The sequence below is a fragment of the Bubalus kerabau genome, chromosome 13, assembly GCF_029407905.1.
Source record: "Bubalus kerabau isolate K-KA32 ecotype Philippines breed swamp buffalo chromosome 13, PCC_UOA_SB_1v2, whole genome shotgun sequence".
Taxonomy (NCBI): Eukaryota; Metazoa; Chordata; class Mammalia; order Artiodactyla; family Bovidae; genus Bubalus; species Bubalus kerabau.
In genome coordinates, this window is record NC_073636.1 from 29,700,699 (window position 1) to 29,727,101 (window position 26,403).

General features: G+C 42.6%; 1 protein-coding gene across 1 annotated transcript in view; it reads right to left on the reverse strand.

Moving 5' to 3' along the window:
• Positions 1-26,403, reverse strand: part of FAM107B (family with sequence similarity 107 member B) — a 221,262-nt gene that overhangs the window by 140,591 nt on the left and 54,268 nt on the right. The gene's annotated exons all lie outside the window — the stretch shown is intronic.

Below are 26,403 nucleotides of genomic sequence, written 5' to 3' on the forward strand. Positions count from 1 at the left end.
ACAATGCATTAATTGACAGCAATAGCTTTTTGCAAATTGACTAGTTAAAATGAGATCAAGATCTGAAAAAAACTAGACCATGCCCTTATGAACTGAGGCCCTGGATAAGGAACAAACTCACCCACAGATGCTGAGTAGAATAACTATGGGAGTGCTGGGTTACAGACTCCAGGGTGCCATTCACGTGGAAGCATTTGAAAGCTGCCCCTGGAATAACACAACTCGGGCACCGTCTGTAACTGATCCATTAGGGGACATCAGTTACTTAAACACAGTAGTGGCGGGTTTCTTCATAAGATGGAAAGTCGGCCAGTATGGTACAACAAAAAGAACTATGTTTTATTTTTCACAATTCAAAAAGCTGATTTCATGTACTTTAGAAAATTCTATCCCAGCTCAGTTATGTTTATCTCTGGGAAGGTGAACAGACACATTCTTCTCTGAGCTCTGGTATGACATGCTTTAATGACAAATGTGACTGCCGTATGTAGCACTCATCAAAGTTGGTCCAGCTAGAAGTGGAGGTAAATTAAAAGGAACATCTCCAAAGGGGCTTTTATAATTTTGTCTGATTCCTTTATTTTTTTCCTTCATAGAATAAATATCTGTTGAGTGCCTGTAATGGGCTAAATCTATGGGATCTTAATCTTTAGGAAAGATTCCTTCTCCAGTCTCTTAAATTATATTATAGGTAGTTCCCTTCTCACTTCCTCCCTAGGCTGACATACTTTCTTCATACACTTTGTTCCTCCTAAGAATTTAGCCCAGTAGAAGATGTTCTGGACCTTAATAAAGCTTATGGGTGTCAGTCAGTCAGTTCAGTCGCTCAGTTGTGTCCAACTGTGATCCTATGAATCGAAGCACGCTAGGCCTCCCTGTCCATCACCAACTCCTGGAGTTTACCCAAACTCATGTGCATCGAGTCGGTGATGGCCTTCCAATCATCTCCTCCTCTGTCGTCCCCTTCTCCTCCTGCCCCCAATTCCTCCCAGCATCAGGGTCTTTTCCAATGAGTCAATTCTTCACGTCAGGTGGCCAAAGTATTGGAGTTTCAGCTTCAGCATCAGTCCTTCCAATGAACACCCAGGACTGATCTCCTTTAGGATGGACTGATTGGATCTCCTTGCAGTCCAAGGGACTCTCAAGAGTCTTCTCCAACACCACAGTTCAAAAGCATCAATTCTTCGGCACTCAGCTTTCTTCACAGTCCAACTCTCGCATCCATACATGACCACTGGAAAAACCACAGCTTTGACTAGATGGACCTTTGTTGGCAAACTAATGTCTCTGCTTTTGAATATGCTAACTAGGTTGGTCATAACTTTCCTTCCAAGGAGTAAGTGTCTTTTAATTTCATGGCTGCAGTCACCATCTGCAGTGATTTTGGAGCCCCAAAAAATAAAGTCTGACACTGTTTCCACTGTTTCCCCATCTATTTGCCATGAAGTGATGGGACCAGATGCCATGATCTTAGTTTTCTGAATGTTGAGCTTTAAGCCAATTTTTTCACTTTCCTCTTTCACTTTCATCAAGAGGCTTCCATAAATGATAACTACTCTCTAACCAGATGGGAACAATGGAATTCCAAAACTGATATTATCTACTATAGGCTGCTGCTGCTGCTGTGTTGCTCAGTTGTAGCTGACTCTTTGAGACCCCATGGTCTGTAGTCCACCAGGCTCCTTTGTCCATGGGATTTCCCAGACAACAATACTGCAGTGGGTAGCCATTTCCTTCTCCAGGGGATCTTCCCAACCCAGGGATCAAACCCAGGTCTCCTGCACTGCAGGCAGATTCTTTACTGTCTGAGCCACCAGTGAAGCCCATCTATCATAGGATTATGATAGATAGCCCACCTATCATAGGATCTATCAAATCCCCAATTTGTTCTAAGTTTTCAGCTTCTAGGTCATATCTCATCTGAGAATTCATCATACTCTCAAGCTTGGTTGGTAAGATAAAAAGATATTCTTTTCAGCTCATAAAGATTAGTTTCATTAAATCACCATCAGTATCAACTCAGAAAGGAATTGATTTCACCTGCATTGGGTACAAATGTTTTTTTCAGAGATCAAAAATCATCTTCAAATGTTTATCATCAAGGGCCAGTTTCAATTTTTTTTCATACTTTCAAAACCCATGAAATAGTACTGATGCAGGCAATTTGGACAAACAAGCCTTCCAGTCCAATTATCTCAAATTTATACGTTACAAGAAATTGTAATGAAAATTGCTTCCACAATTACAATTCTAAAAAAGATCTGAATTAATAGTATATGAAAGATATGTAAATGATAGTGAAGCCCCATTACACAGCAAGTAAATGCAGCAAATAATTTCTTGTTTCACAAGGCCCAGTAGAACAGTACAGAATAAAAACATGAAGAATTTTTTATAATACACCCACAGGAAACATCTCTTGAGAAGCCAAAATAATCAAAATAAATTTGTTTCATGGATGGAAGGATTCCCCTTTGAGCCAGTAAGACTGTTTACTTTTTCATCGCCCTGAATTCCAGAAGTGTGAAATAACTAAGCCTTTAACATTCTTCCAAATGCATTTATTACTTCATTTTAAGTTGCCCCTCCCCCAATCTTGTCATTAACTAGTAAAAATTGCAAAGCCCTGGAAGGATCTGCAGATGGAAGGATATTTGGAATCTGCCCAGCCAGAGAGCTCTCAGCATAGAATAAACAAGCATCTGTCTTCAATAGCATAAACTATGTTCTATTTAGAGAAAAAAGGCTGAGCTCCTAGATTCTTGAGTTTCTTCTCTTCAGTGCAAGTCTGTGATTTGCTGAATTTGTTCTTACTGGCTTTTTCCCAGCAAAGCTAGAATAAAATGACAACAGTCCAACTGTAGTAGACATCTGTCGATTTTGCTGCCTGGAATTCACTCACATTTTCTAGTAAGTGTGTCCTGATTTCCTCTTTAAAGTTATCCTTTCCCCCTAGTAATGAATTGTTGTTCTTATGAAGCCAATTCAATTCTCCCCCCCATATATGTCCCTCCCCACCATGCCAGAGGTGGCCATGTGACTCAGGGCTGGGCCCAGCAGGCCACTGTATTTCCCTGTTATTGGTACAGAGTGGTCATGTGATCTAGGGCTGGGCACATTAGTCCACTTCCTTTCCTTGTGATTGGTGCAGAGTGAGTCATGTGACCCAATCTGGGCTAATGAGAGATTTTCAATGCACTTCCAAGAATATGGCTCCCATTCTACCCTGGTCCCAAATCCTGAGATGACTGTGGTGTGAGCGTTGGGCTGCTGCTGTCACATGCAGCTGGGACGGAAGCCCACATAAAGGAAAGCTCTGCCAGCTCAGGGAATTCCCTCTAGATAACTGTAGATGTAGGGGAGCCCAGAAGATGGGAGGTGTCATTCCTGTCTTAATCACTTCGACATTTCACTCCCATCAGCACTGGGTCCATGGAGAATATTCCTCATGAACAAAAACTGCAATTCACTCAGCTACCCAAGATCAGGGACACTGGGGCCTTGATCAGAGATTTGCTTTGTTCCCTGTTTGCATGATGCCATAGAGTCCTTAGTGCTTCTTAGTCTCTGCACGTCAGAAACCTAAGTCACTCCTGCAAAAGAGGAGGTATAATGGGTCAGATGTTTGTCAAGTTGTAGTTCTCAACTTTTGATGTGTATCCAAACCACCTGGAGGATACAGAACAAATACAGAGGAGCCAGCCCTTTCCCACTTCACCATGGCTGGGCTCTGGATTACTTATTAGCACTCTGCCTGATGCTGATACACACCCAAGCTTGAGAATTGCTATTATAAAGAATAGAAATTTGGCCTGGTACTCAGATATCACCAGGGTCCTCTCTTTCTCTCAATCTCTCCATTGGTCCATTTCTATCTTAGTGTTGCTTCCTAGGCTTCTCCTTCTTTGCACAGTCAAGGCCACCAGATGCTCTAAGGACATAGCCTTTCATCTCATGTTTCAAAGGGTGACAAAGAGTGTCTCAGTCCCTGCACTCATAATGTAGTCAGCCCTCCATGTCAGTGGATTCAACCAACCTTTGATCAAATTTCAGAAACCTTTTATGTAAGGGACTTGAGCATCTGTGGAGGACAGGAGGGTACTGGAACCCATCCCTTTATGGATACCAAGGTGACTGTGTAGAGTTCTAGGGGAAGCCTCTGGTTGCTCTGTCTTGGACCACATGCACATGCCTGTCAAGGAATAGGGACCTACATCACTGTGCACCCCATGGGCCATGGAAGGGAGGAGGTGCTGTGGCTGGAAGCCTCCCCAGAACCTTAGAGAATGGGGAAGGCGCAGTTCCCCAAGAGAAGGAAAGCTGTGTCCAGAAGTGAGGGAGGAAGGGATGCTGGCTACAAAATATAGACTCCAAGCAGACAATTCTCCAAAGCCACAAGACTAAAAATACCTCCTGAGAGGAGTGATGTGGGGAATGGATGCCACTCAAGGACCTGGGGGCAGATATTTATAGGTCAAAACAAAGGTGTTTTTATATCTTAAAAACCAATGTTTCTTTTACTTCTTTTTTATTTTTTTATTGAAGTATAGTTGATTTACAATGTAGCCCGGTCTCTGCTGTACAGCAAAGTGACAGTTTTTCACATATAGAGATTCTTTTTTAAATATTTTTTCCATTATGGTTTATCACAGGATATTGAATATAGTTTCCTGTGCTGCACAGTAGGATCTTACTGTTTATCCATTCTCGTATACCAGTTTGCATCTGCTAATCGCAAACTCCCATTCCAGCCCTCCCCACCTCTACTTCCCCCTTGGCAACCACAGGTCTGTTCTCTCTGTCTGTGAGTCTGTTTCTGTTTCACAGGTAAGTTCATTTGTGTCATATTTTACATTTCCACATATAAATGATATCATACGGTATTTGTCTTTCCCTTTTTTCATTGTTATTTAATTATTTTTTAATTGAAGGATAGTTGCTTTACAGAATTTTGTTGTTTTCTATCAAACCTCAACATGAATCAGCCATAGGTATACATATATCCCTTCCCTTTTGAACGTCCCTCCCATCTCCCTCCCCATCCCACCCCTCTAGATTGATACACAGCCCCTGTTTGAGTTTCCTGAGCCATACAGCAAATTCCTGTTGGCTATCTATTTTACATATGGTGATGTAAGTTTCCACGTTACTCTCTCCATACATCTCACCCTCTCCTCCCCTCTCCCCATGTCCATTAGTCTATTCTCTATGTCTGTTTCTCCATTGCTGCCCCACAAATAAATTCTTCAGTACCATTTTTCTAGATTCCGTATATATGCATTAGAATATGGTATTTATCTTTCTCTTTATGACTTACTTCACTCTGTATAATAGGTTCTAGGTTCATTCCACCTCATTGGAACTGACTCAAATTCGTTCCTTTTTATGGCCAAGTAATATTCCATTGTGTATATGTACCACACTTTATCCATTCATCTGTATTGCAGCACTATTTACAATAGCTAGAACATGGAAGCAACCTAGATGTATTTTTCTTTTTGACTTACTTCACATAGTATGACAATCTCTAGTTGCATCCATTTGCTGCAAATGGCATTATTTTGTTCCCTTTTTATGGCTGAGTAGTATGCTGTTGTTGGAGAAGGCAATGGCAACCCACTCCAGTACTCTTGCCTGGAGAATCCCATGGATGGAGGAGCCTGGTAGCTACAGTCCATGGGGTCGCTAAGAATTGGACACGACTGAGCAACTTCACTTTCACTTTTCACTTTCATGCATTGGAGAAGGAAATGGCAACCCACTCCAGTATTCTTGCCTGGAGAATCCCAGGGACAGAGGAGCCTGTTGGGTTGCCGTCTATGGGGTCACACAGAGTTGGACATGACTGATGTGACTTAGCAGCAGCAGCAGCAGCAGTATGCTGTTGTATATATGTACCACATCTTTTTTATCCAATCATCTGTTGGTGGACATTTAGGTTGTTTCATGTATTGGCTACTGTGAATAGTGCTATTATGAACATAGGGATGCACGTATCTTTTTAAACTATAGTTTTGTCCAGGAGTAGGATTGTTGTATCATACAGTAATTCTAATTTTGGTTTTCTAAGGAACCTCCATACTGTTTTCCATAATGGCTTTACCAACTTACATTCCCACCAGCAGTATAGCAGGGTTCCCTTTTCTCCACACCCTCTCCAGCATTTTTAATAGGCAATATTGTTGTTACTGATGCATCAGTTCAGTTCAGTTCATTTCAGTCGCTCAGTCATGTCCGACTGCTTGTGACCCCATGAATCGCAGCATGCCAGGCCTCCCTGTCCATCAACAACTCCCGGGGTTCACTCAAACTCATGTCCATCGAGTCGGTGATGCCATCCAGCCATCTCATCCTCTGTCGTCCCCTTCTCCTCCTGCCCCCAATCCCTCCCAGCATCAGGGTCTTTTCCAATGAGTCAACTCTTCTCATGAGGTGGCCAAAGTATTGGAGTTTCAGCTTCAGCATCAGTCCTTCCAATGAACACCCAGGACTGATCTCCTTTAGGATGGACTGGTTGGATCTCCTTGCAGTCCAAGGGACTCTCAAGAGTCTTCTCCAACACCACAGTTCAAAAGCATCAATTCTTCGGCACTCAGCTTTCTTCACAGTCCAACTCTCACATCCATACATGACCACTGGAAAAACCATAGCCTTGACTAGATGGACCTTTGTTGGCAAAGTAATATCTCTGCTTTTGAATATACTATTTAGTTTGGTCATAACTTTCCTTCCAAGGAGTAAGCGTCTTTTAATTTCATGGCTGCAATCACTATCTGCAGTGATTTTGGAGCCCAGAAAAATGAAGTCTGACACTGTTTCCACTGTTTCCCCATCTAATTCCCATGAAGTGATGGGACCAGATGCCATGATCTTAGTTTTCTAAATGTTGAGCTTTAAGCCAACTTTTTCACTCTCCTCTTTCACTTTCATCAAGAGGCTTTTTAGTTCCTCTTCACTTTCTGCCATAAGGGTGGTGTCATCTGCACATCTGAGGTTATTGATATTTCTCCCGCAATCTTGATTCCAGCTTGTGCTTCTTCCAGCCCAGCATTTCTCATGATGTACTCTGCATATAAGTTAAATAAGCAGGGTGACAATATACAGCCTTGACGTACTCCTTTTCCTGTTTGGAACCAGTCTGTTGTTCCATGTCCAGTTCTAACTATTGCTTCCTGACCTGCATATAGGTTTCTCAAGAGGCAGCTCAGGTGGTCTGGTATTCCCATCTCTTTCATAATTTTTCACAGTTTATTGTGATCCACACAGTCAAAGGCTTTGGCATAGTCAGTAAAGCAGAAATAGATACTGATGCATACCTACTGAATATTTTCAGTCCTGAATATCATCATAACAGCCACACTTCTAAAGTACAGGTTCTGGGTTCCTCTGGTGGTCCAGTGGTTAACAATCTGCCTGCCAATGTAGAAGACACAGGTTTGGTTCCTAGTCTGGGAAGATCCCACATGCCTTGGGGCAATTAAGCCTGTGGGCCACAACTACTGAACCTGTGCTCTACAACAAGAGAAGCCACGGCAATGAGAAAGAAGCCTATGAATCACAAAGAAGACCAGCCCTTGCTTGCCCCAAGTAGAAAAAGCCCACTCACAGCAATGAAGACCCAGTGAACTCATAAATAAATAAATACATTTTTTAATTAAAAAAATAAAACAACAGGAAACATTCAAACAAAGGTATAGGTACCTCCCAGAGGTATGCTGTAACATGATGCTGCTGCTGCTGCTAAGTCACTTCAGTTGTGTCTGACTCTGTGCGACCCCATAGACGGCAGCCCATCAGGCTCCCCCATCCCTGGGATTCTCCAGGCAAGAATACTGAAGTGGGTTGCCATTTCCTTCTCCAATGCATGAAAGTGAAAAGTGAAAGGGAAGTCACTCAGTCGTGTCTGACTCTTTGAGACCCCATGGACTGCAGCCTACCAGGCTCCTCCGTCCATGGGATTTTCCAGGCAAGAGTACCAGAGTGGGGTGCCATCACCTTCTCCCTGTAACATGCTAGAAGTACGCAAAGCCTCTCTCTGGAGATCAATCTCACTCAAAGATTTGGGAGAGAAAACATTATTTGTACTTTAAAATAAATCTGATTACGTCTCAGAAGGGCATGTAGAACAGACCTAAATGATTAGGATGAACATGGAATGTCAAGGAAGTTTGCAGGGAGGGTGCCTGACACAAAAGGTACTCTGCAGATAATACTGAAAAACATTGTCAGGGAAAGTGCAAAGTTGATATTTGTGTCCCTGTTATGCAGAAGGGGCCCTAGAGAGTTGAAGACTAACTAAAGCTGTGTGCTTCTGGGTAGGACAAGATTCATACCGTCTGCCTGGGTCAGGGCCCCAGTGCTCTGAGTAATACCATGCTGTCTTCTTTTCATGTTTGCTCCTTACTGGGGTTATTTTTTTTTAATTTAATGGTAAATGGAAAGAATGGTAAATGGAAATTGAATAATTGGATAGTTATCCTAAGTGAAAGGACTAATGGAAGGGAACTTTGGGTAAAGAAGGACATAGTATAGTTTTATAAAGGAATGGATGATTGCTCCTCCTCGGGAAGATCATTTCAAAGACCTATCATTGTCTGTTTCAAGGTTTAGAGAGGCCCACACGAAGGATGCCACAGAACAAAACATTTATCATATGATGGAAATTTCAGAACCAGCAGCATGGGAAACTTTGACACGATCTTAACGGCTGTAATTCAACATGCTGGTCCAAACGTTCAAATTACATAATGATTGCAAAAATATTTGAATTAAAATAACTGTCAACTAGTGAGGAATGAAATGGGTAAGATTAGTTGCCTCTACAGATTGCTGTGGATGGAATGTTTTTGTCCCTCTCTGCCCCAGTTCATAAATTGAAATCCTAATTCCCCATGTGATTGTATAAGAGGTGGAGCCTTGGGGGAGTAATTAGGTCATGAGAGTGGAACTTTCATGAATGGGATTAGTGCTCTTATAAAAGGAGACCCCAGAGAACTCTCTAGCCCCTTCCTGCTTGTGAGGACGCAGCGAGAAGATGGTCATCAATGAACCAGGAAATGGGCTGTCACCAGACACTGAATCATTTAGCACCTTGGTCTTGTATTTCCTAGCCTCTAGAACTGTGAGAAATAAATGGCTGTTGTTTAAGCCACTCAGTCAGTTAAGGGAAGCACACTGACTGAAACCACCCACCCTGGTCAGGCCCTTTAGTAACCATTCGCATGAGTTGTTTTAAGACAGGAGATCCTGGCAAGCCACCACCAACCAGAAGAGTTCGGGAAAGGTTGAAAGGAGACACCGCATGTCCGTCCACTTCCCAGAATCCCTCTCACTAGCATCCATCTTGGCTGAGTGATGCAAGCACCACCAGGAAAGACTCTGAATTAGAATGATGCCAAAGACAACCCGGAAACTAATCCCATCGCCATAAAACTGCGAGCCACGTGGCAGAGCAGTTCTCCTGGATTCCCTTACCCTCCTGCTCTCCACCCGGGTGCCCTTTCCCAATAAAATCTCTTGCTTTGTTAGCACGTGTCTCCTCGGACAATTCATTTCTGAGTGTTAGACAAGAGCCCAGTTTCGGGCCCTGGAAGGGGTCCCCCTTCCTGCAACAAGTCTACGGCAGTTTGTTAAGTGGCCTGAAGAGACTGAGATCCTGGTCAACTGGGGATTATTACATATCCCGCATATAGATTTGTGTTACAGATCTTGAATAAATGATGAGAGAGAATCAGGACTCTTTGGCTACTTTTATATTTAATTCTACTTCCATTGGCACTCTATAAACACGGGTTGAATGAATGAATGAATAATGCTTGCTTAAGGAAGAGTATTTCTAATCAAAACAGATTCACAGACATAGAAAACAAACTTATGGTTACCAAAGACGAAAGGAGAGGTAATAAATCAGGAGTTTGGGATTAACATATACACACTACTGTATATAAAATAGGTAAACAACAGGGACCTACTGTGTAGCCACAGGGAATTATACTCAATATCTTATAATAAGCCAGAGGGGAAAGAATCTGAAAAGGAATAGAAATATATGTGTGTGTGTGTGTGTGTGTGTGTGTGTGTATAACCGAATCATTTTGTCCTATACCTGAAACTAATACAACATTGTAAATCAACTATACTTTTTTTAAAAAGGCATAGCAAATATCACTTTACAAATGATTCCTAACTCTTTTTAGTTCCTGGGAGTCAAATTAAGTGTACTTATGACCTTAAAAAAGAAAAGGATGTTTCCCTCCAATCTTCATTTGCATAAAATTGATGCTCCAAGAAGCCATTCACAAGTATAATGTGGCTTCAAGCCCTGCAGGGCACACTTCAGATGTCCCTGGAAGACTATGCAAGTCTGAGATCCACACAGGGTGAACAAGAACATCAGAGTTTTTGTTGGAAATGGGGACACTAGTTTTTTATTCAGTCTCCATATCGGTTCACAGAATTAGTAACACTTCTTCTCTCTCCAGTAAGTCTCCATTTATAAAGCGCTGTGTGTGTGGTTTCACTTGACTCTGTCAATAATTGTGTATGGTGGGCAGAGCAGGTATCCCTGTCTCACAAAAATGCACTGCTTTCCTCTATTCACACAACACTTCTGACACTCTATTTTTTCCCACACTGAACAATTTTCCAATACCAGCTGGGCATCCATAATTAAATTTAGTTCTAATATGAACCAGGGTTGGCACTGACCCTGCAAGTTAAAGGCTTAGCCCCACAAGACTGCCTCCCACTTTGTCACCAACGGCAAGCAGTAGGTCCCAAGCTTTCCTATAACTTCTGTCCAACTTGACTACAAATCAGAGATTCCCACAATCCCCTTCTTGGGGTCACTCATTTGCCAGAATATCTCCCAGAACCCAGGAAGACAGTCCACTTACTCTTGCTGATTTGTCACCAAAAATATATTACAGGATAAAACTGACCAGACGAAGATGTACGTAGGGTGAATCTGGAAGGATCCCGTAGGCGTTTCTGTTCCCATGGTTATTGTGTGTAGATGTGTTCCTGCTGCTGCTGCTGCTAAGTCGCTTCAGTCGTGTCCGACTCTGTGCGACCCCATAGACGGCAGCCCACCAGGCTCCCCCGTCCCTGGGATTCTCCAGGCAAGAGCACTGGAGTGGGTTGCCATTGCCTTCTCCAATGCATGAAAGTGAAAAGTGAAAGTGAAGTCGCTCAGTTGTGTCTGATTCTTAGCAACCCCATGGACTGCAGCCCCACCAGGCTCCTCCGTCCATGGGATTTTCCAGGCAAGAGTACTGGAGTGGGGCTAACCCAAAAGGTTTCCGAAATCCACAACTTTGGCATGTTTATGGAGGCTTCCTCATGTAGGCATGATTATTAATTCCATTTCCCGTCCCTCTCCCCCTCTGAAGAATGGGGTGTGGGCCTGAAAGTTTCAAGTTGCTGATCACGCCTTGGTCTTTCTGGTGACCTGACCCCATCCAGGAACCCACTCAGAGACACCTCATTAGAACAAAAGACACTCCTATCACCCAGGAAATTCTAAAGGATTTAGGAACTCTGTCAGATGCTCTTATCACTTAGGGAATTACAAGGGTTTAAGGGCTCTGTGTCAAGAAGCCAGGTCAAAGATCAACTCGGATTCTCCCTGCACCTCTGCTTACAAGGGTTTTAGGAGATTTGTGTCAGGAACCAGGAGCAGAGATGGATATACATAAATGTTTGTTTCTTATTATTTCACACCCTCATTTTCCACATGAAGAATTTAAATACCACAGTCACACAACCGTAAAGAAAAGCAAGGCCATGCCCTCTGCTGACTGGCCTTGAAAGAAACACTTCCCATTTTGCTCTGAGCTCTTCTCATCCCTCAGAGTTTAGGCAGACGGATCAGAAAACAAGTGGTCTTTTCTCAAGAATCGAAAAGCAGGAAAGGAGGAGAGATTTAGCCAGAGACCCAGGGTGCATCGGCATGTACACACTCATGGAGATTCTGTAAGAACCTAGAGATGACTTCCAGGCGTTGGTTCTCATTTCCTGACCAATCTCACTTCCAGGACTTATTCTAAGCTTCCATTTGTGGAAGCAGGAATTATGTCTCTAAGAAATTACACTCCTCAGCGGTGACACCCAAGAACTCTTTTGGCTTCCTGTAGACCCTTCAAGAATAAATGGAAATTTGAAGGTGGCTTTTGTTTTTGTAAATCTAAATTTTTCTAGTTCCAGCTGAAGCTGCAGTAAGGAAGTTTAGACTCCAGGTTGGAAACTCAACCTCTTTTCCTGAAGCTTGACTTGCCACAAAGTACTATTTATAAATAGCCAAAATGAACTTAAAATATAGTCTCAATTCAACCTGGGGGGAAAAAATGCTAACCTGAGGTTGCTTAATGCCACCTGGGGAATGGGTAGGGTGGGGGAGGGAGCCAGCCACCGGTTGTGCAGCCCTGTCCTGAATAAGCACATCTCTTAAAGCAACTTTTAAAGCAATAGCATTTTATTATGGCTGTGGCAGCTCTTCTAATGACAGAAGTGCCATGGAACTCATTGATTTTCAGGAATTTCCCTCACAGAAGGTTTATGCTCAAAAAACCCTGACTAGGTTTACTAGAGAGGATTAACAATTTCCCTGGCTCAGTATACAGCTCTCAGACTGTGTTACCCACCAAAGGATTTTTTCTTTAATTTGGGTATAGTTGCTTTACAATGTTGTGTTAGTTTTTGTTGTAAAACAAACTGAATCAGCTACTCGTATACATATATCCCCTCCCTCTTGGACTTCCCTCCCAGCGACGGCCATCCCACCCCTCCAAGTCATTGCAGATCACTGAGCTGAGCTCCCTGAGTTACACAGGAGCTTCCTACTAGCTATCTGTTTTACACACGACAGTGCATATACATCAGCCCAATCTCCCAATTCATCCCACCCCCACCAAAAGAATTTTTCAATGTCCTTCTACGAATCCTTGTTAATATCGCTTTAGAAAGGCAGTGATATCTGATGGAAAAGGAGAGTCTGAAGAGCCACCTTCAAGTCCCACATGTTTATCCTCCTCTGGGATTTATTTCCTCCTAAATAAGGAGATGCTCTTCACAGCCTCATAGGAGATGCTCTTCACAACCTCATAGCAGGAGATGCTCTTCACAACCTTATAGCAGGCCATGCTTCCAGATCAAATGAGGGAGGGAGGAGGAAAAAGCATCCTGAACTCTTTCCAATAACAGAAGGGTCAACATTCTTGTTATTTGGAAAGAGATAATTATAAAGGTAATTATAAACAGAACCCGGGCAGTTCCGTGTACATAAAAAACCAACACAGAAAAGAGAACTCTGTCACCTTGCACACAGTGATTGCTCAGCAAATATTTATGGTCTGCGAGCTAAACTCATCACATGATTTCAAGTCCTCCTGGAGGGCACGGGGAAAATTCAGCAAGAGTGGAACAGGTGTGGTGGGGGAGGGGCAGGCTGTCACGAAAAGTGCTGCCAAGAGTTATTTGCTTTCATTTTCATCTCCTTTCTACTTAGAAATGCTTCTCTACCCAATGCTGAATCCTAGATAGAGTGGGATAGAATTACTCCTAGATCATGTGTCCAGTAACTTATATACACATGTGCACACACAAACACACATAAACACATTCACACAAGCACACACATACATTCAAATACACACTTATACACACACATTATATATACATACATAATCATACACACAAACACAGATATACACATAAACACACATACATAAAGACAAATATACACTCAAAAACACAGATACACACATATATAAACACACATACACACAAAAAACATAGACACACATACACAAACACACACGCATAGACAAACATATATATACACACATATTCAAACACATACACATACAAATGCACACAAATACACATACACACATACACACAAACACAGACACACACAAACATATACATATATAAACATAAGCACATATGCAAACACATACACACAAGCACACACATATACACATGAACACATATACACAAACACACACGTGTATGTACCTATTTGCAAATACATATGCACACACACATGCGTGTATGTACACAAGCAAGCACACATACAAACACTCTTACACACCACGGATCAAAAGCAAACTGGGCAACAGCAAAGAGTAAAGCTGGGGAAGATATGCCTGGCAGCTCAGCCTCCTGTCCACGCCTCTGACCTTCATATTAGGATTCGTGCCCTTTGTTTCAGCAGAGCTTCCAGAAAGAGAAGGGGGGGTTACTGTGAATTCGAGTGTTAACTTAAGTAACGCCCCAAGTTCCTTTACCAGGAATTACTAAATGGAGTTTCCTTTCTCCCAACGTGGCTGCAGGTCTGAGCACCCCCCTCCTCCCACCTTCCTGCTGACCCCATACTCTGGGCACGGCTGATCTCCAGATGCTCAGCTCTGCCAATTCCCTCTCCTCTTTCTCTGTTTTCAGTTGCCTGCCCCTCAGAAGAGATGTGCTTATAGGGAAGGCAGCAGTTCTAGACTTTAACCTAAAAAACCAAGGGAACCAAGTATAGCAGTTGAATGGCAATTTTCTTTTATTTGGGGGATGGGAAACTTATTCATTGAACCAACAGTGACTGAGCACCTACTGTGTGCCTGCCACTCCTGGGTGTGGGGGAGATGCAGACCAGTACCCTGGAGAAGGAGACCAATCATTAGAATGTCAGAACTTCAAGGGAGAACAAAGAGGAAGGCACTCAGGCCCCTGTAGGTGACCAGGACGACATCTCAGGGGAGAGGACGCCACATACCAGAGGGGAAGGTGCTGGTGTTCCCGTCAGGGAACTACTTCAAGGAACCAAGATTCTAATAAGGGTTTTCACTTTTTTTTATTAGAGTATAGTTGCTTCAGGGCATAAATTTGAGCAAACTCCAGGAGATAGTGAAGGATTAGAGGAGTCACAAAGAGGCAGATACAACTGAGCGACTGAACAACAGCAACAACATAGCTGCTTTACAACATTTGTCAGTTTCTGCTGTCCAGCAAAGCAAGTCAGACTGATGTACACATTTTATCCCCTCTTTTGTGGATCTCCTTCCCTTCAGGTCACCATAGAGCACTGAACAGAATTCCCTGTGCTATTCAGCAGGTTCTCATTAGTTATCTGTTTTATACATAGTAGTGTGTATATGTGTTAATCCCATTCTCCCAATTCATCCCACCCATCTCCTTCCCCCTTGGTGTCCAAATTTTTGTTCTCTACATCAGTGTCTCTATTTCTGCTTTGCAAATAAGAACATCTATACCATTTTTTATAGATTCCACATATATGCGTTAATATACAATATTTGTTAACCAGTTTTCACTTTTAAGTTCCTCTTTAAAAAGTTACCTTGGATCTCAGAGATAGTGCAAACCTAACATCTTTCATGTGCCCTGTCCTTCTTTCCCCTTCCCTTCCCATAAATACATCATGGGTTCCTTGGACCTCTGGCTTCCCGTTGAGCTCAGCCCATGGGAACATGAGCAGCAGATCAGAGGGAGGAAGGACTGTGCAGTCCAGGCACTTGCTTCCCTGGCTTCCTATCAAGGCAGCCTTCTCAGGAAATGCTCTTTTATCCAGGTTCCTGCGGCACCTCCCTCCCACCCTCGTCCCTTAGAGCCTAGGACTGGTAACAGCTGTTCCTCTGCCACTAGTGTCCCTTGTGGTTCCTCTCCATCCCAACCACACTTTCATAAACAGTCATTTTATTAAGCTCTTCTTGAATTATTCTAATTTGAGAGCCATCTGTTTCCTGTTGGGACCTTGACTGATACCAAATAGTTCTGCAAATAGCAAATATATCATGACAAGCAGGATGCACGTGTCTATAAGAACTATGCATGATTCTATTTATATTTTATATGAATTTATCAAATACATAAAAGATTTATATTTGTACAAATGTATAAATATATCCACACCAGTGATGGTAGTGGTGGTATCCCATTCATTCACTCATTTATTCCACAGACATTTATTTATCACTTGCTACAGGAAGTATTCTTGCCTGGAGAATTCCACAGACAGAGGAGTTTGGCAGGCTATAGTCCATGGGGTCTCAAAGAGTTGGACATGATTGAGCAACTAACACACACACACACACACACACGGCAAAAACACAAGTAGTAAGGAAGCCACCCTTTCTGGATTTTATGAGACAGTGTCAGTTTCAACACATTTTGTTATGGCCGGACTATATATTTCATTTGTGCAGTTTATACAATATGATCGCTATCATCAGGGGAAGATGAGTACTCTGATTTTTTTATTCTAGTCTAGCTTATTCCTCTAAAGTCCATGTCTCTAACAAACAAAAAAAGCAAGTGGAGAAAACCGGAGGCAAGATCAAGTTCCAGGTCTGTATTCCCCAGTAGGTAAAGTTCCTTCACTCTCTGAGTAGCAAGTCAGCTGCTTTGGGGTCAAAAGCTTTCAGAGTGATAACCAAGGCTCGCTATGAGCCCAAGCCATGAGTCAAAAGTTTTGCAAATAATACTGAATCTATTCTTCATGAAAATCCCTATGAAAAAGGCATGGTTTCCCTCATTTAGCACCTAGCAGTAGTCGTTAGTGTCTGGATTCAAACCCAAGTCTATATTCAACACCCATTGCTCTCTCCTCCACTGCATCATCCTTTCTAGGAATAGACAATTCAAGGCCAAGATGAGAGGCTATTTGATAAATAAGAGACAATTACAGGTTTGGAGGCAAAGAGCTATCTAGCAATTTTGGTGTATTCTCTGCTATTATATCCACAGAGTGAGAAATCGGCTGGGGAACTAACCTTACGAGAGTCTTCTGATTCTGCCTGGTGGCATCAGACATTAGCTAACAATTTGCTCAGGGATTAGAAAGAAGGGAGAGACGCAAGCAAAAGAAGATGTATCTGGGGCAGGACTTCCCTGGGAGTCCAGTGGTTGAGTCCACCTGCCAATACGGGGGTCACAGGTTTGATCCCTGGTCCAGTAAGATTCCATATGTCTCAAGCAAGTAAGCCCATGTGCCACAACTACTGAGCCTTTGAGCCTAGAACCTGTGGTCCACAACAAGAAAAGCCAGCACAATGAGAAGACGATCAACCTCAAAGAGTAGTCTCCACTTGCCCAAACTAGAGAAAGCCTGTGCACAGCAACAAAGATCTAGTGCAGCCAAAAATAAATAAACAGATAATTAAATTGCTGTGGGGGAGGGGGAGAAGTACATTCCTCTGGAAAAAAAAGGTACCTGGGGCACTCCCAAAGTTTGCTTCTGAACAGACGCTGGCTCCCTTTGAACTAACTAATTATTGATTTGAGGAAGTAATAGAGATTGGAGTGTTAATGAGAGGAGTGAAATTTGAAATTTAAGACCATTCCACGGAATTCCCTGGCTGTCCAGTGGTTAGGACCCTGTGGTTTCACTGTTTGCCGAGGGCCAGGGTTTGATCCATAGTCAGGGAACTAAGATCTCACACACTGTGCAGCCCAGCCAAAAAACAAACAAACAACAAAAAAATTGTTCCACATGTGATTACCCATATTGGGGCTGGGGTGGGTAGCACTGCCGTATGCTTCCTTTGGCTACAAGGGCGGCTAACCTAACCACACAGAAGGGTTTTTATAGTTGGCAAGCAATACACTTGCTGGTAAATTTATAGTACCCCATAAATTTTGCAGAATCCAAATTTAAGATCTGTTGATGACCTCAGTAAAAAAAAAAAAAAAAGACTACATTACTTTCCCCCTATGTCTAAAGTATCCATATACATGGTTTAATGGCTATTCTTCCAGAATAATTATTAATGGTGTCCCCTTTCACACTCAAAAGTGTTGCTTTAGGTAATAAATTATCATCTCACTTTTGCTGTATGTAACTGATCAACAAACGAAGATGAGGCATCAGAACTCGGAGCTTCAAATACCTCAAGTCTGGTTTCAGAATGAGTGTTGCCTTGCTGCATGAGCCTAGGTTATTCAATTAACTTCTCTGATCCTTCACGTGCAAGGTGAGAATGAAATACTGGCCCCTGACTTTTAAGAGCAGTAACAAACAGAAGTCATTCATAGAGTTAGAGGTCTTAGAGCTAGAAGCCATCTGGAGAGATGGTTCAACACAGCATCTCTACAATGGTGTGGGCTACGAAGAGCCTTACAAAAGCCACAGTGAGGCAGACAGTCTTCCCCATGGCTCTGTGGTGTTTTAGAGAAAGCTAGCAACTCAACCCAGCCGCGGTAGGTTACATCACAGGGAGCTAACTGAAGGCTTAAGCCTTTTATCAACTGGAATTCAAACTAGCCATCAATCTGTGTCTGTTTGCCTGTGTTTACCATAACAAACCATCCAGGGGCCCCAGTAGATGTGATCACCATAACAGCAGCGGCAGCACAAGCTGCGGATGTTCTGAGGATACAACCGCATCTCTTTGGGGGACTAGGAAAATCTTGATGATAGCACTAGGTTTGATTTGGCACATGGAAACTGGGCATACTGTGGGTGGGAAGGGAGGGGAGAAAGGGGTTCATAGTTCTACACCAAAGAGACAATATGAGAAAAACCAGGCAAAGTATGTGTGTGATGAGAGTAGTAAGACACTGGTTTTGGTTACAGAGAGGAAATTTGTAGGGGATAAGTAAATAGGCTGAAGCACATGGTACGGTGGTTTGAGTGTCATCCTAAGGCTTTTTACTGAATTTGAAAGGCTGTGGGAAGCCCACGTTGTAGCAGAAAGGTAGCCCATCAAAAAGATTAGTCTGGAAATAGTGCGCAGATTGGATTGGCATGCAGAGAGCTCGTGAGGGGGGAGGACAGTGAAGAGTCCTGAGGAAAAAAAGCAGTAATGACAATTGTGATGCAAGGAGAATAGCTGACTAAATGAGGTCAAACAAAATCCAGGAGAAAATCAACAAAAATTTGAGAAATAATCCCCAGTGGAAAGAGTATTCTTTGAAGGCGAGCCATTTCTTTGGGCAATTTATGAAACAGGAGGCAAGCACTGTCACAATAGGTGACCGTTAAGCTTGGCATCCTCTACGGTACCCTGGGAGATGAGGGGGAGCCCCAGTTCTCCAACTGGTAACTTGCAGAACTCAAGAAAAAAATGGAGTGGATGGTTTACCTCCATATGGAAGCCTTGGGGGCATTTCAGTGTTTGCAGAGAAGTTAACATAGGGAGAGTAATCAGTGCCGACACCAGATGAGAGCCAATAAAGAGATGAATGTCCTGATTGTGAAATGACAATAAAAACAGGGATGAGAGTGGAAGCTGAGCAACCCAGCCTAGGTTTATCTCTGCATCCTGAGCTGGATCCATGATTCATAATCGGCTACAGTTCCCAGGGCATCCATTTTCCGCCGTAAACAAGAATGACAGGCCTCTTCCCAGATGTGGAAACAGATTGTAAAACCTCCTCTTTTCACTGGCAGCTCTGACAGCCAGTTATTTGAAATCGCACCAGCCTGAAAGGAACTGGAGGCCCAGCGGCTCATTGGGACGCTGCAAGCGAGCAGGGAGAGAGATGGCCCAGAGCACACGAGGGAGCACAGCAGTTCAAGCTGTGATCACTAATAACCTTTATCTGGCTACAAGGAAGCACCGGGACAGTGGCCAACACCTGGGACACACGTACTCACGCTGTACACACGACGAGCACGCAAGTGCGCATGTGTGTACGCACATACACACGCACGTACGTGCGCCTCTCGCGCTCGCATCCCCATCCTACGTCCCGAGGACATGGCTCCTTGCCTGCTCTTAACTGTCAGGGGCTTCATGTTGGTGCCAGACAAGACCCAGCAGACAAACCCTGCCATGTTTGCCTTGGAAACCTCCTCTCTCCTGCTGATTTCTTATGGAAGTAAGCGTTGAGTTCATTTGATGTTCAGCCACTTTTATTAAAACATTCTTTAATGTCCTAATGTAACCTCGTGTTCCCTAACATCATGCTGACCTCATTTAAGGCTCTCTAACAAACTTACTTTTAAAAAGATCAGTGCCAGGCCAACCCCTCCCGTTTAAATGGTCACAACAGCTTCAATCATAGTTTCCTGTCTCTCACAGACAAGAGTCATCCCATGTGGGAACGGAAAGAAGGCACCCAGGCCATCGGCTCGGATTACACATCAGGAAAGGGAGACCAGACAGAAGGCACGACTGGCCCCAGGCAAGGATTTCTTTATTTCTTTTTTTTTTTCCAACCAAAAGGGCAAAGGAAGTTATTTGTGTGGTGTCATAGTGGTAAGTTTCGAGAAACTAGCCCATTGCACACTTGTCCTTCTGGTGGCCTTTTGAGTTGAGCAATGTAGCTGCTCCTTTCTGAAGTACTTCTTAGCAAACAAGATAATTAAGACAATTGTCACAGCATTAGCTATGTTTTAAAACACATCTTTGGAGGTCTGGTTTCCTGCTGCTGGCAATAGCACCCCACTGGGGAAAAAAATACTGCAGAAATAAAAATTCTCTGTCTTCTTTTAAGATGAAGAATAGGGAATACACTGATGAGGGAATACAGGAATTGTGACAATTTGTCCCACAAACAAGGGCATTTAATGAAATATTCTTTTTTTTTTAATAAATTTTATTTTATTTTTAAACTTTACATAATTGTATTAGTTTTGCCAAATATCAAAATGAATCCGCCACAGGTATACATGTGTTCCCCATCCTGAACCTGCCTCCCTCCTCCCTCCCCATACCATCCCTCTGGGTCGTCCCAGTGCACCAGCCCCAAGCATCCAGTATCGTGCATCGAACCTGGACTGGCAACTCGTTTCATACATGATATTTTACATGTTTCAATGCCATTCTCCCAAATCTTCCCACCCTCTCCCTCTCCCACAGAGTCCATAAGACTGTTCTATACATCAGTGTCTCTTTTGCTGTCTCGTACACAGGGTTATTGTTACCATCTTTCTAAATTCCATATATATGCGTTAGTATACTGTATTGGTGTTTTTCTTTCTGGCTTACTTCACTCTGTATAATAGGCTCCAGTTTCATCCACCTCATTAGAACTGATTCAAATGTATTCTTTTTAATGGCTGAGTAATACTCCATTGTGTATATGTACCATAGCTTTCTTATCCATTCATCTGCTGATGGACATCTAGGTTGCTTCCATGTCCTGGCTATTATAAACAGTGCTGCAATGAACATTGGGGTACACATGTCTCTTTCCCTCTGGTTTCCTCAGTGTGTATGCCCAGCAGTGGGATTGCTGGATCATGGAGAAATATGCCATGTTCATGGATTGGAAGAATCAATATAGTGAAAATGAGTATACTACCCAAAGCAATTTATAGATTCAATGCAATCCCTATCAAGCTACCAACAGTATTCTTCACAGAGCTAGAACAAATAATTTCACAATTTGTATGGAAATACAAAAAACCTCAAATAGCCAAAGCTATCTTGAGAAAGAAGAATGGAACTGGAGGAATCAACCTACCTGACTTCAGGCTCTACTACAAAGCCACAGTTATCAAGACAGTATGGTACTGGCACAAAGACAGAAATATAGATCAATGGAACAAAATAGAAAGCCCAGAGATAAATCCACACACATATGCACACCTTATCTTTGACAAAGGAGGCAAGAATATACAATGGATTAAAGACAATCTCTTTAACAAGTGGTGCTGGGAACTCTGGTCAACCACTTGTAAAAGAATGAAACTAGAACACTTTCTAACACCATACACAAAAATAAACTCAAAATGGATTAAAGATCTAAACGTAAGACCAGAAACTATAAAACTCCTAGAGGAGAACATAGGCAAAACACTCTCTGACATACATCACAGCAGGATCCTCTATGACCCACCTCCCAGAATATTGGAAATAAAAGCAAAAATAAACAAATGGGACCTAATTAACCTTAAAAGCTTCTGCACATCAAAGGAAACTATTAGCAAGGTGAAAAGACAGCCTTCAGAATGGGAGAAGATAATAGCAAATGAAGCAACTGACAAACAACTAATCTCGAGAATATACAAGCAACTCCTACAGCTCAACTCCAGAAAAATAAATGACCCAATCAAAAAATGGGCCAAAGAACTAAATAGACATTTCACCAAAGAAGACATACAGATGGCTAACAAACACATGAAAAGATGCTCAACATCACTCATTATCAGAGAAATGCAAATCAAAACCACTATGAGGTACCATTTCACACCAGTCAGAATGGCTGCAATCCAAAAGTCTACAAGTAATAAATGCTGGAGAGGGTGTGGAGAAAAGGGAACCCTCTTACACTGTTGGTGGGAATGCAAACTAGTACAGCCACTATGGAGAACAGTGTGGAGATTCCTTAAAAAACTGGAAATAGAACTGCCTTATTCTTTTTTTAAATTGGAGGATAATTGTTTTACAACAGTTGTGTTGGTTTCTGCTGTACAACAACGTGAATCAGCTATATGTATACATATATCCTCTCCCTCTTGAGCCTCCCTCCCATGCCCCCATCCTACCCCCAAATCCTACCCCACTAGTTCATCACAGAGTGCCAGGCTGAGCTCCCTGTGTTATACAGTTGTTTCCCACTAGCTGTCTATTTTACACATGGTAATGTATATCTTCACGACCAAGATAATCACGATGGTGTGATCGCTCACCTAGAGCCAGACATCCTGGAATGTGAAGTCAAGTGGGCCTTAGAAAGCATCACTATGAACAAACCTAGTGGCAGTAATGGAATTCCAGTTGAGCTATTTCAAATCCTGGAAGATGATGCTGTGAAAGTGCAGCACTCAATATGCCAGCAAATTTGGAAAACTCAGCAGTGGCCACAGGACTGGAAATCCCAAAGAAAGGCAATGCCAAAGAATGCTCAAACTACGGCACAATTGCACTCATCTCACACGCTAGCAAAGTAATGCTCAAAATTCTCCAAGCCAGGCTTCAGCAATGCATGAACCGTGAACTTCAAGATGTTTAAGCTGGTTTTAGAAAAGGCAGAGGAACCAGAGATCAAATTGCCAACATCCGCTGGATCATGGAAAAAGGAAGAGAGTTCCAGAAAAACATCTATTTCTGCTTTATTGACTATGCCAAAACCTTTGACTGTGTGGATCACAATAAACTGTGGAAAATTCTGAAAGAGAGGGGAATACCAGACCACCTGAGCTGCCTCTTGAGAAATTTGTATGCAGGTCAGGAAGCAACAGTTAGAACTGGACATGGAACAACAAACTGGTTCCAAATAGGAAAAGGAGTACGTCAAGGCTGTATATGGTCACACTGCTTATTTAACTTATATGCAGAGTACATCATCAGAAACGCGGGGCTGGAAGAAGCACAAGCTGGAATCAAGATTGCCGGCAGAAATATCAATAACCTCAGATATGCGGATGACTCCACCTTTACAGCAGAAAGTGAAGAGGAACTCAAAAGCCTCTTGATGAAAGTGAAAGAGGAGAGTGAAAAAGTTGACTTAAAGCTCAACATTCAGAAAACAAAGATCATGGCATCTGGTCCCATCACTTCATGGCAAATAGATGGGGAGACAGTGGCAACAGTGTCAGACTTTGTTTTTTTGGGGCTCCAAAATCACTGCAGATAGTGATTGCAGCCATGAAATTAAAAGACGCTTACTCCTTGGAAGGAAAGTTATGACCAACCTAGATAGCATATTGAAAAGCAGAGACATTGCTTTGCCAACAAAGGTCCGTCTAGTCAAGGCTATGGTTTTTCCTGTGGTCATGTATGGATGTGAGAGTTGGACTGTGAAGAAAGCTGAGCGCCGAAGAATTGCTGCTTTTGAACTGTGGTGTTGGAGAAGACTCTTGAGAGTCCCTTGGACTGCAAGGAGATCCAACCAGTCCATCCTAAAGGAGATCAGTCCTGGGTGTTCTTTGGAAGGACTGATGCTAAAGCTGAAACTGCAATACTTTGGCCACCTCATGCGAAGAGTTGACTCATTGGAAAAGACCCTGATGCTGGGAGGGATTGGGGGCAGGAGGAGAAGGTGACAACAGAGGATGAGATGGCTGGATGGCATCACTGACTCTTTGGACATGAGTTTGTGTGAACTCCCAGAGTTGGTGATGGAGGCCTGGCGTGCTGCGATTCATGGGGTTGCAAAGAGTCGGACAGGACTAAGTGACTGAACTGAACTGAACTGAATGTATATCTAATGAAATACTTTTAAGGAACAAAGAGAAATACATGGTTTATTTGTGTATGTATACAATATAGTGTGTATGTGTATTTCTAAAGAGCTGTCTTATGCCTGACATTTTTCCTAGGCTACATGTGATGGAGTTAACCTTTGGTTGTAATGGTGTTAATCCTTTTCATAAAGTCTTTGACTAAATAATCAAATTTATTATCTTTTAAAATAATAAAAGATAATATTTTATTATTTTTGGTGTGTGACACCATGTGTTTGGTGCGTCACAGCTGGAAAACCAGCTCTCCCATAGCAGAGTCAGGTTAGATCTTTCTGGGCTGGAACAAACCACAAAACAAAAATTTGCCTTTAAAACGTGACATTCTGACCCATCTCCAAGTCTTCCTTGGGTCATGATGAAATGTAGTCACTGACCCTGCTTTAGCAATCAGCAAGGAAATGCTTCCAGTTTTCACACCCACAACAGGGCTCAATGTCAAGTTTGGTCTTAAAATCTCCCTTTTCCAGAAGCACTGCCTCATTGTTAGGGGAGGTTTTTGTTTTGTTTTGTTTTGTTTTTAAAATTTGCCATTTATGGTCAAGGGAGCATTGTAGACTACAATTTCTGGTTTATTTCCAGGTGCAGTAGCAACAGAAATGACTGAGCAGAGAATCAGTCATGATGATTTTAAAACAAAGTTTGTTTAAAGGGAGAGAGGAAAGGAGAGAGAAAATGTTAAAACACTTAGGGAAAAAAAATCTGGGTTCTCATCCCAGCTAGTGCTAAGTAAGCCCTGTGCATTTTGTCTAGTTTTGAGAAAAGCAGCCCTCATGATTCCCATGTTGTAGACAGTAGGAGCAATCGTTCTCTGCTCGAAGAGCACACATCCATGTGGCCTGTGTGTACATCCTCAAAGAAGGCTAAATAGTTGAATCCCATCCTTCCTTCATCAGATCTTAGAGATTTTATGGCTTTGGGGGAAAAATCCAATCCCTTTATTTGTTCTAATTGTCTAATTATTCTAAGAGGCTAACAGTAAAGGTTTGGATAAATTGCCATGTAAAATAAATGTAATAAATGAATCATCCAAACAAAAAGGAACAGATTTGAACTGATAGCTGACAAGGTGCTCAAAGTCATAGGAGACTCCTAGTGGACTCCTAGCAAATTATTTCCTACAGTTTGTTCTATGTTGAGAGGTTATAGCCCAGCCACAGAAAGGTCCAGAGACAGGTCCCTGACAAAACCAGGAAAAAAACAGAGGGGAAACAAGTTGGGTGGTTAAAAATTAAACTGGAATCAAAAAAGAATACAGCCCACAGAATGGGAGAAAATATTTATCCTATATATCTGATAAGAGGTTAATATCCAGAGTATATAAAGAACTCCTGCAACTCAACAACAACAAAAACAACCCAATTCAAAAATGGGCAAAGAACATATATAGACATTTCTCCAAAATAGATATACAAATGGTCAATCAGCACATGAAAAGATGTTCAGCATCATTGTGCATGTGCGTAGTTGCTCAGTCGTATCTGACTCTTTGCGACCCCATGGACCCTAGCCAGCAGGCTCCTCTGTCCATGGTGGTTCTCCAGGCAAGAATACTGGAGTGGGTGGCTATGCCCTCCTGCAGGGGATCTTCCCAACCCAGGGAGCAAATCCAGGTTTCCCACACTGCAGGCAGATTGTTTACTGTCTGAGCCACCAAGGAACATAGTTAGTCATTAGGAAAATGCACATCAAACCACAATGAGACTACTTCATACCCATTGGAGTGGGCATTATCAAAAAGCAAACAAAAAAACAAGTGTTGGTATGGATGTAAAGAAATTGGAACCCTTGTGCATTGCTTGTGCTCATGTAAAATGGTGCAGCTGCTATGGAAAACATTATGGTGGTTACTCAAAAAGCTGAATGTAGAATTACAATGTGTGTGTGCGCACACTTGCTCAGTCATTTCAGTCGTGTCCAACTCTTTGTGACCCTGAGGACTACAGTCCACCAGGCTTGTCTGTCCTTGGGATTCTCCAGGCAAGAATACTGGAATGGGCTGCCATGCTCTCCTCCAGGGGATCTTCCTGACCCAGGGATCAGAGCTGGATCTCTGGCCTTGCAGAGAGGAGCTACCTGAGGAGCCCATACAATTACCATATGACCCAGCAGTTCCACTCCTAGGTACACAGCAGGAAAAACTGAGGCAGGGACTTGAATAGGTATTTATACACCCATTTTCATTAGCATCATTATTCAATTGCTTTATGTCCATTAGTATATGTATGGATAAACAAAACATGATACAGCCATACAGTGGAATT